Source organism: Ranitomeya variabilis, chromosome 2 (assembly GCF_051348905.1).
Source record: "Ranitomeya variabilis isolate aRanVar5 chromosome 2, aRanVar5.hap1, whole genome shotgun sequence".
Lineage (NCBI taxonomy): Eukaryota > Metazoa > Chordata > Amphibia > Anura > Dendrobatidae > Ranitomeya > Ranitomeya variabilis.
In genome coordinates, this window is record NC_135233.1 from 822,963,780 (window position 1) to 822,980,784 (window position 17,005).

General features: G+C 41.5%; 1 protein-coding gene across 2 annotated transcripts in view; it reads right to left on the bottom strand.

The window, feature by feature from the left end:
• Window positions 1–489: 489 nt before the first annotated feature.
• Window positions 490–17,005, bottom strand: part of MLIP (muscular LMNA interacting protein) — a 388,135-nt gene continuing 371,619 nt past the window's right edge. For both annotated transcript variants that reach the window (XM_077290019.1, XM_077290018.1), the window contains one exon: window positions 490–1,640. The gene's annotated coding sequence lies outside the window, so the exon portion shown is untranslated. The remainder of the gene's footprint in view (window positions 1,641–17,005) is intronic.

A 17,005-nucleotide genomic window follows, 5' to 3' on the forward strand; every position in this document is an offset into this window, starting at 1 on the left:
CAATTCTAGGCTGTGTTCACCCTGAAATCTGGGAGCTTGTAATGCAGTCACATTATATAGATGTAGTGGGCTACGCAACGTGAACTTTTGAAGGGTCTTCTGAGTAACGCAGATTTTGTAGTATTTTGTAGCTTAATCCAGGAGTAAATCATAAAGGGATGATTACTATGAAGTTGAAATTCCAAATGCAGTTTTGTAGCAGGTTATTTGACAGTTTTTGATGCAGGTTTTTCTCTGTTCATACTCCTGTCTTTGGTTCATGTATTGTGCCAAAACTTCATGTGTGATCTCATCCTCATGCAAAGGCTTAGCCTACATTTACAAATTGCAGATTTCTACAACTGAAAAACAGTTCCACCAACTAGAATGAGCTTTGTTTAGATGGGTAACAAATGGATTATGACGAGATCTGTTTATGAAAATGGGAAAGTCGTAAAATAATATTTCATACAACTTTTCCGGTATAGCATTATAAGAGATTTACCCAGGTAAGAACAAACAAAAAAGTCTATTTAATGAAAACATAACAATCATCAATAAGCACATTGCATGAACAATCATCACAATTAGCATACATTATTATATTTGTTAAATCTTGACAATATAGCCCATATTAAAACTGTGGGGGGAAAAAAAAGGGAAGTCAAATTTAGAAGGAGGCAAACTAGAACTTCCATTTCAACATTGGTGTGAAACGAAAGGTTCTATCCTACTTGTACTATATTTTGTTGTCTACCAATATTTTTTGCAGATATGCGTATAAAAGGAAGGATAATACTCAGTAGGTAATATGGCGTTTTTACAAGTGATGTATGAAGAAATATAGTCATCATCAAATATTAATATTAATGCTTATTAATATTATTTTAGACACACTAATCAAAAAAATAAAATAAAAAAATACAATTTGTGTCTGTCTCAAAGCCTTTACATATGTTTATATTTTTATATGATTCAAAGTGTTGCATTAGGATTATTGGGATATTTAATTAGCTGATCTTATTTGCGTCCTTGTACAGTGGCATGAAAGTTTGGGCACCCCTGGTCAAACTTACTGTTATTGTTATAGTTAAAGCAAGTTGAAGATGAAATGATCTCTAAAAGACCTAAAGTTAAGGATCACAATTTCCTTTGTATTTTAGTCAAAAAATATAAATATTGTCATCTTTTACTTTTTACTGGATACAGCATTCTATAATTACAGTAAAACGCATTATGTTATGAAGTATTTACTGTATGTTCACATCCTCAAAAAGAGACCTGACAAATCTTACTTTAATTAGCCAATTATTTTAGATTATTAAATCCCTTTTAATATTCAATTACATTTCCAACAAGTTGGATTTACTTGTTAATAGCTCAAGCACATTTTCTATCTATAAAGATAATTAGTTACAGTATTATTATATAAGAACTCTGCCTATACAGAAATACTTATGTATATGAATACATTTCCATTAATTATACTAAGAAGCCCCAAGTGCATATGTTACAATTAAAAAGATAATTTTTTTATACATATCCTTTTTGCTCATGGATTAGCCAAGCTACATGATGGGAAAACTATTGGTAATGTCCAAATGTTACTCTGTCCAGCTCTGTCAGTCCAACTTCATTCTTTTTTCTATTCTTGTTTTAATCTGCAAGACAAGAAATCAAAGTAAATCGCACATTTTTATAATGCCCACCATCAAAACGCAATTAAAATGAACATACAATGAATTGATCCTTATTACTATACTATGAGCATGAATACAAGGAGGATGAAATTAACTTAACATCACAGTAGTTTGGTAATGTAATACAAGAGTGAAGATAAAAAAAGATAATATAGTGTGTCTCATTAGACACATGATGCTTTACACAGTAATAACATTTTTTAATCACTTTTTCATAAAACAATTTGCAAAAATGTGGCTACAATAAACACAATATTCCTGATTTGGGAGTCTATATATTCTCTGCATGACACTTGCAGTGATAGAATTTAACAATTCATTAAACATTTTGTTATTCAAAAAAGGAATAAATGGTTTCATGCAAATCAAATCTCAGGAAATGTTGATTCTGGATAATCCAAATTTTGGAAGGGAATTTATAACTAATTTTCAAATTAATTTACACATCTCTACTACCTTGTGTACTCACAGTTCCTATGTAGCATTGGTTACAAATGACTGTGTGTTGTGTATGAGATATTCAATATACCGTGCTGTGAAAAACTGTATGCCCCCTTCCTGATTTCCTATTCTTTAGCATGTTTGTCACACTTAAATGTTTCAGCTCACCAAACAAATTTAAATATTAGACAGCGATAACACAAGTAATCACAAAATACAGTTTTTAACCCCTTAATCCCGTATGACGTACTATACCGTCGAGGTGGGGTGGGCCTTAATTCCCGGTGACGGTATAGTACGTCATACGCGATCGGCCGCGCTCACGGGGGGAGCGCGGCCGATCGCGGCCGGGTGTCGGCTGCATATCGCAGCTGACATCCGGCACTATGTGCCAGGAGCGGTCACGGACCGCCCCCGGCACATTAACCCCCGGCACACCGCGATCAAACATGATCGCGGTGTACCGGCGGTACAGGGAAGCATCGCGCAGGGAGGGGGCTCCCTGCGTGCTTCCCTGAGACGATCGGTACAAGGTGATGTACTCACCTCGTACCGAACGTCTTCTCCCTGCAGGCCCCGGATCCAAAATGGCCGAGGGGCTGTATCCGGGTCCTGCAGGGAGCACTTCCGGGTCGGAGCAGGCTGCAGATGAAAGCTGCAGCCTGCACGGCTGTAAGTGAGATCGGAGATCTCACAGAGTGCTGTGCACACTGTGAGATCAGCGATCTGTAATGTCCCCCCCTGGGACAAAGTAAAAAAGTAAAAAAAAAAATTTCCACATGTGTAAAAAAAAAAAAAAAAAATTCCTAAATAAATAATAATAAAAAAAAAAAATATTATTCCCATAAATACATTTCTTTATCTAAAAAAAACAAACAAAAACAATAAAAGTACACATATTTAGTATCGCCGCGTCCGTAACGACCCAACCTATAAAACTGGCCCACTAGTTAACCCCTTCAGTAAACACCGTAAGAAAAAAAAAAAAAAAACGAGGCAAAAAACAACGCTTTATTACCATACCGCCGAACAAAAAGTGGAATAACACGCGATCAAAAAGACGGATATAAATAACCATGTTACCGCTGAAAACGTCATCTTGTCCCGCAAAAAACGAGCCGCCATACAGCATCATCAGCAAAAAAATAAAAAAGTTATAGTCCTGAGAATAAAGCGATGCCAAAATAATTATTTTTTCTATAAAATAGTTTTTATCGTATAAAAGCGTCAAAACATAAAAAAATGATATAAATGAGGTATCGCTGTAATCGTACTGACCCGACGAATAAAACTGCTTTATCAATTTTACCAAGCGCAGAACGGTATAAACGCCTCTCCCAAAAGAAATTCATGAATAGCTGGTTTTTGGTTATTCTGCCTCACAAAAATCGGAATAAAAAGTGATAAAAAATGGTCACGTGTCCGAAAATGTTACCAATAAAAACGTCAACTCGTCCCGCAAAAAACAAGACCTCACATGACTCTGTGCACCAAAATGTGGAAAAATTATAGGTCTCAAAATGTGGAGATGCAAAAACTTTTTTGCTATAAAAAGCGTCTTTTAGTCTGGTTTCACACTTGCGTTTTTATCTGCATGCGTTTTTTTAAAAAACCGCATGTGTGAAAAAAATGCATGTAAACGCGGTAAAACGCATGCGTTTTTATAGAAAAACACAAGAAAACAAGAAAAAAACAAAAAACCCTAACCCTACCCCTAACCTGAAATACGTGGCACTGAAATACGTGGCACTGAAATATACGTTTATATACGTATATACGTATATAAGTGCCACGATATTTCAGTGGCCACGTATATAAGTGCCACGTATTTAAGTGCCACGTATTTAAGTGCCACGTATTTAAGTGCCACGTATTTAAGTGCCACGTATTTAAGTGCCACGTATTTAAGTGCCACGTATTTAAGTGCCACGTATTTAAGTGCCACATATTTAAGTGCCACGTATTTAAGTGCCACGTATTTAAGTGCCACGTATTTTTCAGTGCCTGAAATACGTGGCACTGAAATACGTGGCACTGAAATATCGTGGCACTGAAATATCGTGGCACTGAAATACGTGGCACTTAAATACGTGGCACTTATATACGTGGCACTTATATACGTGGCACTTATATACGTGGCACTTATATACGTGGCACTTATATACGTGGCACTTATATACGTGGCACTTATATACGTGGCACTGAAATATACGTTTATATACGTATATACGTATATAAGTGCCACGATATTTCAGTGGCCACGTATATAAGTGCCACGTATATAAGTGCCACGTATTTAAGTGCCACGTATTTAAGTGCCACGTATTTAAGTGCCACGTATTTAAGTGCCACGTATTTAAGTGCCACGTATTTAAGTGCCACGTATTTAAGTGCCACGTATTTAAGTGCCACGTATTTTTCAGTGCCTGAAATACGTGGCACTGAAATACGTGGCACTGAAATATCGTGGCACTGAAATATCGTGGCACTGAAATACGTGGCACTTAAATACGTGGCACTTATATACGTGGCACTTATATACGTGGCACTTATATACGTGGCACTTATATACGTGGCACTTATATACGTGGCACTTATATACGTGGCACTTATATACGTGGCACTTACATACGTGGCACTTACATACGTGGCACTTACATACGTGGCACTTACATACGTGGCACTTACATACGTGGCACTTACATACGTGGCACTTATATACGTGGCACTTATATACGTGGCACTTATATACGTGGCACTTATATACGTGGCACTTATGACTGTCAGAAAATGTTCAGTAAACGGTTAGGGGTGAGGTTAGGGGTAGGGTTTCAGGTAGAATTGGGGACTTTCCACTGTTCAGGCACATCAGGGGCTCTCCAAATGCGACATGGCGTCCAATCTCAATTCCAGCCAATTCTGCGTTGAAAAAGTAAAACAGTGCTCCTTCCCTTCCGAGCTCTCCCGTGCGTCCAAAAAGGGGTTTACCCCAACATATGGGGTATCAGCGTACTAGGGACAAATTGAACAACAACTTCTGGGGTCCAAGTTCTCTTGTTATCCTTGGGAAAATAAAAATTTGGGGGGCTAAAAATCATTTTTGTGGGAAAAAAATATGTTTTATTTTCACGGCTCTGCGTTGTAAACTGTAGTGAAACACTTGGGGGTTCAAAGTTCTCACAACACATCTAGATAAGTTCCTTGGGAGGTCTAGTTTCCAATATGGGGTCACTTGTGGGGGGTTTGTACTATTTGGGTACATCAGGGGCTCTGCAAATGCAACGTGACGCCTGCAGACCAATCCATTTAAGTCTGCATTCCAAATGGCGCTCCTTCCCTTCCGAGCTCTGTCATGCACCCAAACAGTGGTTCCCCCCCCACATAGGGGGTATCAGCGTACTCAGGACAAATTGGACAACAACTTTTAGGGTCCAATTTATCCTGATACCCTTGTGAAAATACAAAACTGGGGGCTAAAAAATCATTTTTGTGAAAAAAATAATAATTTTTATTTTCACGGCTCTGCGTTATAAACTGTAATGAAACACTTGGGGGTTCAAAGTTCTCACAACACATCTAGATAAGTTCCTTGGGGGGTCTAGTTTCCAATATGGGGTCACTTGTGGGGGGTTTGTACTGTTTGGGTACATCAGGGGCTCTGCAAATGCAACGTGACGCCTGCAGACCAATCCATTTAAGTCTGCATTCCAAATGGCGCTCCTTCCCTTCCGAGCTCTGTCATGCGCCCAAACAGTGGTTCCCCCCCACATAGGGGGTATCAGCGTACTCAGGACAAATTGGACAACAACTTTTAGGGTCCAATTTATCCTGATACCCTTGTGAAAATACAAAACTGGGGGCTAAAAAATCATTTTTGTGAAAAAAAAAATAATTTTTATTTTCACGGCTCTGCGTTATAAACTGTAATGAAACACTTGGGGGTTCAAAGTTCTCACAACACATCTAGATAAGTTCCTTGGGGGGTCTAGTTTCCAATATGGGGTCACTTGTGGGGGGTTTGTACTGTTTGGGTACATCAGGGGCTCTGCAAATGCAACGTGACGCCTGCAGACCAATCCATTTAAGTCTGCATTCCAAATGGCGCTCCTTCCCTTCCGAGCTCTGTCATGCGCCCAAACAGTGGTTCCCCCCCACATAGGGGGTATCAGCGTACTCAGGACAAATTGGACAACAACTTTTAGGGTCCAATTTATCCTGATACCCTTGTGAAAATACAAAACTGGGGGCTAAAAAATCATTTTTGTGAAAAAAAAAATAATTTTTATTTTCACGGCTCTGCGTTATAAACTGTAATGAAACACTTGGGGGTTCAAAGTTCTCACAACACATCTAGATAAGTTCCTTGGGGGGTCTAGTTTCCAATATGGGGTCATTTGTGGGGGGTTTGTACTGTTTGGGTACATCAGGGGCTCTGCAAATGCAACGTGACGCCTGCAGACCAATCCATTTAAGTCTGCATTCCAAATGGCGCTCCTTCCCTTCCGAGCTCTGTCATGCGCCCAAACAGTGGTTCCCCCCCACATAGGGGGTATCAGCGTACTCAGGACAAATTGGACAACAACTTTTAGGGTCCAATTTATCCTGATACCCTTGTGAAAATACAAAACTGGGGGCTAAAAAATCATTTTTGTGAAAAAAAAATAATTTTTATTTTCACGGCTCTGCGTTATAAACTGTAGTGAAACACTTGGGGGTTCAAAGTTCTCACAACACATCTAGATAAGTTCCTTGGGGGGTCTAGTTTCCAATATGGGGTCACTTGTGGGGGGTTTGTACTATTTGGCTACATCAGGGGCTCTGCAAATGCAACGTGACGCCTGCAGACCAATCCATTTAAGTCTGCATTCCAAATGGCGCTCCTTCCCTTCCGAGCTCTGTCATGCGCCCAAACAGTGGTTCCCCCCCACATAGGGGGTATCAGCGTACTCAGGACAAATTGGACAACAACTTTTAGGGTCCAATTTATCCTGATACCCTTGTGAAAATACAAAACTGGGGGCTAAATTTCATTTTTGTGAAAAAAAAAAAAAAATTATTTTCACGGCTCTGCGTTATAAACTGTAGTGAAACACTTGGGGGTTCAAAGCTCTCAAAACACATCTAGATAAGTTCCTTAGGGGGTCTACTTTCCAAAATGGTGTCACTTGTGGGGGGGTTTAATGTTTAGGCACATCAGGGGCTCTCCAAACGCAACATGGCATCCCATCTTAATTCCAGTCAATTTTGCATTGAAAAGTAAAATAGCGCTTCTTCCCTTCTGAGCTCTGCTATGCGCCCAAACAATGGTTTACACCCACATATGGGGTATCGTCGTACTCAGGACAAATTGCACAACAACTTTTGTGGTCTAATTTCTTCTCTTACCCTTGGGGAAATAAAAAAATGGGGGTGAAAAGATCATTTTTGTGAAAAAATATGATTTTTTATTTTTACGGCTCTGCATTATAAACTTCTGTAAAGCACTTGTTGGGTCAAAGTGCTCACCACACATCTAGATAAGTTCCTTAGGGGGTCTACTTTCCAAAATGGTGTCACTTGTTAGGGGTTTCAATGTTTAGGCACATCAGGGGCTCTCCAAATGCAACATGGCGTCCCATCTCAATTCCAGTCAATTTTGCATTGAAAAGTCAAATGGCGCTCCTTTGCTTCCAAGCTCTGCCCTGCGCCCAAACAATGGTTTACACCCACATATGGGGTATCAGCGTACTCAGGACAAATTGCACAACAATTTTTGGGGTCCAATTTCTTCTCTCACCCTTGGGAAAATAAAAAATTGGGGGTGAAAAGATCATTTTTGTGAAAAAATATGATTTTTTATTTTTACGGCTCTGCATTATAAACTTCTGTAAAGCACTTGTTGGGTCAAAGTGCTCACCACACATCTAGATAAGTTCCTTAGGGGGTCTACTTTCCAAAATGGTGTCACTTGTTAGGGGTTTCAATGTTTAGGCACATCAGGGGCTCTCCAAATGCAACATGGCGTCCCATCTCAATTCCAGTCAATTTTGCATTGAAAAGTCAAATGGCGCTCCTTTGCTTCCAAGCTCTGCCATGCGCCCAAACTGTGGTTTACCCCCACATATGGGGTATCAGCGTACTCAGGACAAATTGTACAACAACTTTTGGGGTCTATTTTCTCCTGTTACCCTTGGTAAAATAAAACAAATTGGAGCTGAAATAAATTTTGTGTGAAAAAAAGTTAAATGTTCATTTTTATTTAAACATTCCAAAAATTCCTGTGAAACACCTGAAGGGTTAATAAACTTCTTGAAAGTGGTTTTGAGTACCTTGAGGGGTGCAGTTTTTAGAATGGTGTCACACTTGGGTATTTTCTATCATATAGACCCGTCAAAATGACTTCAAATGAGATGTGGTCCCTAAAAAAAAATGGTGTTGTAAAAATGAGAAATTGCTGGTCAACTTTTAACCCTTATAACTCCGTCACAAAAAAAAATTTTGGTTCCAAAATTGTGCTGATGTAAAGTAGACATGAGGGAAATGTTATTTATTAAGTATTTTGTGTGACATATGTCTGTGATTTAAGGGCATAAAAATTCAAAGTTGGAAAATTGCGATATTTTCAAAATTTTCGCCAAATATTCGTTTTTTTCACAAATAAACGCAAGTTATATCGAAGAAATTTTACCACTAACATGAAGTACAATATGTCACGAGAAAACAATGTCAGAATCGCCAAGATCCGTTGAAGCGTTCTAGAGTTATAACCTCATAAAGGGACAGTGGTCAGAATTGTAAAAATTGGCCTGGTCATTAACGTGCAAACCACCCTCGGGGCTTAAGGGGTTAAATGAAGGTCCTTATTATTAGGGAATAAAGAAATCCAAAACTACAGGGCCCTGTGTGAAAAAGTGATTGCTCCCCCTCTTTAAAACATAAATTATTATTGGTTTATCACATCTTTCGGAAGCTGAATTCAAATTCCCTAGCCACACCAAGACTTGATTACAGCAACAACTATTTTCAATCAATAAATCAAAATCACTTAAATAGGGCATGCCTGATAAAATGAAGTACACCAAAAAGCTCCTCAAAGGCTAGACATCATGTCTAGATCCAAAGAAATTGTGGAACAAATGAGAAACAAAGTAGTTGATATCTATCAGTCTGCAAAAGGTTACATAGCTATTTCTAAAGCTTTGGGACTCCAGCAAACCACAGTCAGACCCATTATCCACAAACATCACAAACATACAACTGTAGTGAACCTTCACAAGGAGTGGCCAGCTCACCAAAATTACCTCAAGAGTGCAGTGATGACTCATCCAAGAGGTCACAAAAGACCCCACAACAATCAAAAAACTGCAGGCCTCACTTGCCTCAGTTAGGGTCAGTATTCATGACTTCACCATAAGAAAAAGACTAGACAAAAATGGCCTGCATGGCAGGGTTCCAAGGTGAAAGCCACTGAGCAATAAGAACATAAATGATCATATCGGTTTTGCTAGAAAATATTTTGATTATCCCCAAGACTTTTGGGTGAATACTCTGTGGACTGATGTGAGAAATTTGAATATTTTGAAAGGTCTAAGTCCCATTACATCTTGCATAACATCATACCAACAATAACATATGGTGGTGGTCTGGGGCTGTTTTGCTGCTTTAGGATCTTGAAGACTTCTTGTGGTAAATGGAACCATGAATTCTGCTGTCTACCAAAAAATCCTGAAGGAGAATGTTCATGAAAAACAAAATTTAGACTTTGGAGTGGCGCAGGAAAAGTCCTGACCTTAATCCGATTGAAATGCTGTGGCATGACCTTAAAAAGGCAATTAATGCTTGGAAATCCTCCAATGTGGCTGAATTACAAAAATTCTGCAAAGATGAGTGGGCCAAATTTCCTCTAGATCATTCTAAAAGTCTCATTGGCAGTTATCGCAAATGTTTGCATTTGTTGCTGCTAAGGGTGGCCCAATCAGTTATTATGTTTAAGTGGCAATCACTTTTCCACACAAAGCCCTGTTGGTTTGGATTTATTTTTCCCTTAATGATAAAGACCTTCATTTAAAAACCACATTTTGTGTTCACTTGTGTTATCTTTGTATAATATTGATTTGGTGATCTCAAACATTTAAGTGTGATAAAAAAGCAAAAGAATAGGAAATCAGGAAGGGTCAAACACTTTTTCACACCACTGTATATAGTATAGTGTTGTGAATTTGGATTCTGGGCTCCCCCGGTGGCCGCTTGTGGAATTGGACTTGTCATCCTCTTTCCTGTTTCACCTGGTTCCATCAGTAGTGGGTGTCGCTATTTAAGCTCATTTCTCTGGTGGTTTCTTGCCGGTCAACAATGTTATCTGATGCCTCTCAGTGCTTGTTCCTGCTTCTGACAACTACTAGATAAGTTGGACTTTTGTCCATGTTTGATTTTTGCCTATTTGTTCCAGTTCACAGCTGAAGTTTTGTTACTGTGTCTGGAAAGCTCTCGTTGATCAGGGATTGCTACTCTGGCGTTATGAGTTAATGCCAGAGTTTAAGGTAATCTCTGGATGGTGTTTTGTTAGTGTTTTTCTGCTGACCATGAAAGTATACTATCTGTCTTCTGCTATCTAGTAAGCGGACCTCAAATTTGCTAAGACTATTTTCCTGCTGCGTTTGTTGTTTCATCTGAACTCACCGTCATTATATGTGGGGGGCTACTGTCTTCTTTGGAATATTTCTCTAGAGGTGAGCCAGGTCTTTTATTTCCCTCTGCTAGCTATTTAGGTCTTAGGCCAGAGCTGGGCATCTAGCAATAAATAGGAAATGCTACCTGGCTATTTCTAGTTGCGCGGCAGGCTTAGTTCATGGTCAGTATAGTTCCATCTTCCGAGAGCTTGTCCCTCTATAGGCTTGCTATGATCTCTGCCCGCAGAGATCATGACAGTTTGACCGGACGCCACTAAAGTGTTAAAGACCCAGGTTGAGAAAGGAGAGTTATTAGAAGTCTGCTGGAATTTTTTTTTTTTTTTTTTTTTTTTTTTTCCTCCAGTTTGCCTTGCTGCAGTCTTTTTTCTCTCTCTCCTCCTAATCTCTGTATTGCTCTGTGTGCACCTGACGATAATGGATCTTCAGAGTGTAACTGCGGGTTTGAATAATCTCATCACGAAAGTACAAAATTTACAAGATTTTGTGGTACATGCTCCAGTATCTGAGCCGAGAATTCCTTTGCCGGAGTTCTTCACAGGGAATAGAGCTAGCTTCCAGAATTTCCGAAATAATTGTAAGCTTTATTTGTCCCTGAAGTCTCGTTCAGCTGGAGACCCTGCTCAGCAGGTTAGGATTGTGATTTCCTTGCTCAGGGGTGACCCTCAAGATTGGGCCTTCTCATTGCCAGCAGGGGATCCTGCGTTGCGCGATGTGGATGCGTTTTTTCTGGCCTTGGGCTTGCTTTATGAGGAACCTCATTTGGAACTTCAGGCAGAAAAAACTTTGATGGCACTATCTCAGGGGCAAGACGAAGCTGAGGTTTACTGCCAAAAATTCCGTAAATGGTCTGTGCTTACTCAGTGGAATGAGTGCGCCTTGGCGGCAACTTTCAGAGAAGGTCTCTCTGATGCCGTTAAGGATGTTATGGTGGGGTTCCCTGTGCCTGCAGGTCTGAATGAGTCCATGACAATGGCTATTCAGATTGATAGGCGTCTGCGGGAGCGCAAACCGGTGCACCATCTGGCGGTGTCTATGGAAAAGACGCCAGAAAGTATGCAGTGTGATAGAATTCTGTCCAGGAGCGAGCGACAGAATTTTAGACGGAAGAATGGATTGTGCTTCTATTGTGGGGATTCTACTCATGTTATATCAGCATGCTCTAGGCGTACAAAGAAGCTTGATAAGTCTGTTTCCATTGGCACCATTCAGTCTAAGTTTATTTTGTCTGTAACCCTGATTTGCTCTTTGTCATCCATTGCCACGGACGCCTATGTTGACTCTGGCGCCGCTCTGAGTCTTATGGATTGGTCCTTTGCCAATCGTTGTGGTTTTGATTTAGAGCCTTTGGAGACTCTTATTCCTCTGAAGGGGATTGACTCCACCCCATTGGCTAATAATAAACCACAATACTGGACACAAGTAACCATGCGTATCAATCCGGATCACCAGGAGATTATTCGTTTCCTGGTGCTGTATAATTTACATGACGATTTGGTACTGGGATTGCCATGGTTGCAGTCTCACAATCCAGTCTTGGACTGGAGAGCAATGTCTGTGTTGAGCTGGGGATGTAAGGGTATTCATGGGGACTTACCTTTGGTTTCTATTTCGTCGTCCATTCCCTCTGAAGTCCCTGAGTTCCTCTCTGATTATCAAGACGTCTTTGACGAACCCAAGCTTGGGTCGTTACCTCCGCACCGTGAGTGCGATTGTGCCATAGATTTGATACCGGGTTGCAAATATCCAAAGGGTCGTTTGTTTAATCTGTCTGTGCCGGAACATGCTGCTATGCGGGAATATATAAAGGAGTCTTTGGAAAAGGGACATATTCGTCCATCTTCTTCTCCCTTGGGAGCTGGGTTTTTCTTTGTCTCAAAAAAGGACGGCTCTTTGAGACCATGTATTGATTATCGGCTTCTGAATAAGATCACTGTTAAGTACCAATACCCATTGCCATTGCTTACTGATTTGTTTGCTCGTATAGAGGGTGCTAAGTGGTTCTCCAAAATTGATCTTCGTGGGGCGTATAATTTGGTGCGGATCAGGCAGGGGGATGAGTGGAAGACCGCATTTAATACGCCCGAGGGCCACTTTGAGTATTTGGTCATGCCTTTTGGTCTTTCTAATGCCCCTTCAGTTTTCCAGTCTTTTATGCATGATATTTTCCGCGATTTTCTGGATAAATTTATGATAATATATCTGGATGATATTCTGATTTTTTCTGATGACTGGGACTCTCATGTCCAGCAGGTCAGGAGAGTTTTTCAGGTTCTGCGGTCTAATTCTTTATGTGTGAAGGGGTCTAAGTGCGTTTTTGGGGTCCAGAAAATTTCCTTTTTGGGGTATATTTTTTCTCCCTCTTCCATTGAGATGGATCCCGTCAAGGTGCAAGCTATTTGTGACTGGACTCAGCCCTCCTCTCTTAAGGGTCTTCAGAGATTTTTGGGCTTTGCCAACTTTTACCGCCGATTTATTGCTGGTTTTTCGGATGTCGTTAAACCACTGACTGATTTGACCAGACATGGCGCTGATGTTGCTAATTGGTCCCCTCATGCTGTAGAGGCCTTTCAGGAGCTTAAGCACCGTTTTGCCTCTGCCCCTGTGTTACGTCAGCCTGATGTGAATCTGCCTTTTCAGGTTGAGGTTGACGCTTCGGAGATCGGAGCTGGGGCAGTGTTGTCGCAGAAAGGTTCCGACTGCTCCGTCATTAGGCCTTGTGCTTTCTTTTCTCGCAAATTTTCGCCCGCAGAGCGGAATTATGATGTTGGGAATAGGGAGCTTTTGGCCATGAAGTGGGCGTTTGAGGAGTGGCGCCATTGGCTAGAGGGGGCTAAGCATCAGGTGGTGGTATTGACTGACCACAAAAATTTGATTTATCTTGAGACTGCCAGGCGCCTGAATCCTAGACAGGCGCGCTGGTCTTTATTTTTTTCTCGCTTTAATTTTGTGGTGTCATACCTACCGGGTTCTAAGAATGTTAAGGCAGATGCCCTTTCTAGGAGTTTTGACCCGGACTCTCCTGGTAATGCTGAACCCACAGGTATCCTTAGGGAGGGAGTAATTTTGTCGGCCGTTTCTCCTGATCTGCGGCGGTCCTTGCAAGAGTTTCAGGCGGATAGACCGGATCGTTGTCCGCCTGATAGACTGTTTGTTCCGGATGATTGGACCAGTAGAGTCATCTCTGAGGTACATTCTTCTGCATTGGCAGGTCATCCCGGAATTTTTGGTACCAGGGATTTGGTGGCAAGATCCTTCTGGTGGCCTTCCCTGTCACGAGATGTGCGAGTCTTTGTGCAGTCATGTGACATTTGTGCTCGGGCCAAGTCTTGTAGTTCTCGGGCTAGCGGACTGCTGTTGCCCTTGCCTATTCCTAAGAGGCCTTGGACACACATCTCGATGGATTTTATTTCAGATCTGCCTGTTTCCCAGAAGATGTCTGTCATCTGGGTGGTCTGTGACCGTTTCTCTAAAATGGTCCATTTGGTTCCTCTGCCCAAGTTGCCTTCTTCTTCTGAGTTGGTTCCTCTGTTTTTTCAGAATGTTGTCCGATTGCACGGTATTCCTGAGAATATTGTTTCTGACAGAGGTACCCAATTTGTGTCTAGATTTTGGCGGGCATTCTGTGCTAGGATGGGCATAGATTTGTCTTTTTCATCTGCTTTTCACCCTCAGACTAATGGCCAGACCGAGCGGACTAATCAGACCCTGGAGACATATCTGAGGTGTTTTGTCTCTGCTGACCAGGATGATTGGGTTGCTTTTTTGCCATTGGCAGAGTTCGCCCTCAATAATCGGGCCAGCTCTTCCACCTTGGTGTCCCCGTTTTTCTGTAATTCGGGGTTTCACCCTCGATTTTCCTCCGGTCAGGTGGAATCCTCGGATTGTCCTGGAGTGGATACGGTGGTGGAGAGATTGCATCACATCTGGGGGCAGGTTATGGACAATTTGAAGTTGTCCCAGGAGAAGACTCAGCGTTTTGCCAACCGTCATCGTCGTGTTGGTTCTCGGCTTTGTGTTGGAGATTTGGTGTGGTTGTCTTCTCGTTTTGTCCCTATGAGGGTCTCTTCTCCTAAGTTTAAACCTCGGTTCATCGGCCCTTATAGAATATTGGAGATTCTTAATCCTGTTTCTTTCCGTTTGGACCTCCCTGCGTCCTTTTCCATTCATAACGTTTTTCATCGGTCGTTATTGCGCAGGTATGAGGTACCTGTTGTACCTTCAGTTGAGCCTCCTGCTCCGGTGTTGGTTGAGGGTGAGTTGGAGTACGTTGTGGAGAAAATTTTGGACTCTCGTGTTTCCAGACGGAGACTCCAGTATCTGGTCAACTGGAAGGGTTACGGCCAGGAGGATAATTCTTGGGTCAATGCATCTGATGTTCATGCTTCTGATCTTGTTCGTGCCTTCCATAGGGCTCATCCTGGTCGCCCTGGTGGATCTGGTGAGGGTTCGGTGCCCCCTCCTTGAGGGGGGGGTACTGTTGTGAATTTGGATTCTGGGCTCCCCCGGTGGCCGCTTGTGGAATTGGACTTGTCATCCTCTTTCCTGTTTCACCTGGTTCCATCAGTAGTGGGTGTCGCTATTTAAGCTCATTTCTCTGGTGGTTTCTTGCCGGTCAACAATGTTATCTGATGCCTCTCAGTGCTTGTTCCTGCTTCTGACAACTACTAGATAAGTTGGACTTTTGTCCATGTTTGATTTTTGCCTATTTGTTCCAGTTCACAGCTGAAGTTTTGTTACTGTGTCTGGAAAGCTCTCGTTGATCAGGGATTGCTACTCTGGCGTTATGAGTTAATGCCAGAGTTTAAGGTAATCTCTGGATGGTGTTTTGTTAGTGTTTTTCTGCTGACCATGAAAGTATACTATCTGTCTTCTGCTATCTAGTAAGCGGACCTCAAATTTGCTAAGACTATTTTCCTGCTGCGTTTGTTGTTTCATCTGAACTCACCGTCTGTTGTGAATTTGGATTCTGGGCTCCCCCGGTGGCCGCTTGTGGAATTGGACTTGTCATCCTCTTTCCTGTTTCACCTGTTTCCATCAGTAGTGGGTGTCGCTATTTAAGCTCATTTCTCTGGTGGTTTCTTGCCGGTCAACAATGTTATCTGATGCCTCTCAGTGCTTGTTCCTGCTTCTGACAACTACTAGATAAGTTGGACTTTTGTCCATGTTTTGTTTTGCCTATTTGTTCCAGTTCACAGCTGAAGTTTTGTTACTGTGTCTGGAAAGCTCTCGTTGATCAGGGATTGCTACTCTGGTGTTATGAGTTAATGCCAGAGTTTAAGGTAATCTCTGGATGGTGTTTTGTTAGTGTTTTTCTGCTGACCATGAAAGTATACTATCTGTCTTCTGCTATCTAGTAAGCGGACCTCAAATTTGCTAAGACTATTTTCCTGCTGCGTTTGTTGTTTCATCTGAACTCACCGTCATTATATGTGGGGGGCTACTGTCTTCTTTGGAATATTTCTCTAGAGGTGAGCCAGGTCTTATATTTCCCTCTGCTAGCTATTTAGGTCTTAGGCCAGAGCTGGGCATCTAGCAATAAATAGGAAATGCTACCTGGCTATTTCTAGTTGCGCGGCAGGCTTAGTTCATGGTCAGTATAGTTCCATCTTCCGAGAGCTTGTCCCTCTATAGGCTTGCTATGATCTCTGCCTGCAGAGATCATGACAGTTTGACCGGCCATAAAGTGTTAAAGACCCAGGTTGAGAAAGGAGAGTTATAAGAAGTCTGCTGGAATTGTTTTTTTTTTTTTTTTTTTTTTTTTCCCTCCAGTTTGCCTTGCTGCAGTCTTTTTTCTCTCTCTCCTCCTAATCTCTGTATGGCTCTGTGTGCACCTGACAATAATGGATCTTCAGAGTGTAACTGCGGGTTTGAATAATCTCATCACGAAAGTACAAAATTTACAAGATTTTGTGGTACATGCTCCAGTATCTGAGCCGAGAATTCCTTTGCCGGAGTTCTTCACAGGGAATAGAGCTAGCTTCCAGAATTTCCGAAATAATTGTAAGCTTTATTTGTCCCTGAAGTCTCGTTCAGCTGGAGACCCTGCTCAGCAGGTTAGGATTGTGATTTCCTTGCTCAGGGGTGACCCTCAAGATTGGGCCTTCTCATTGCCAGCAGGGGATCCTGCGTTGCGCGATGTGGATGCGTTTTTTCTGGCCTTGGGCTTGCTTTATGAGGAACCTCATTTGGAACTTCAGGCAGAAAAAACTTTGATGG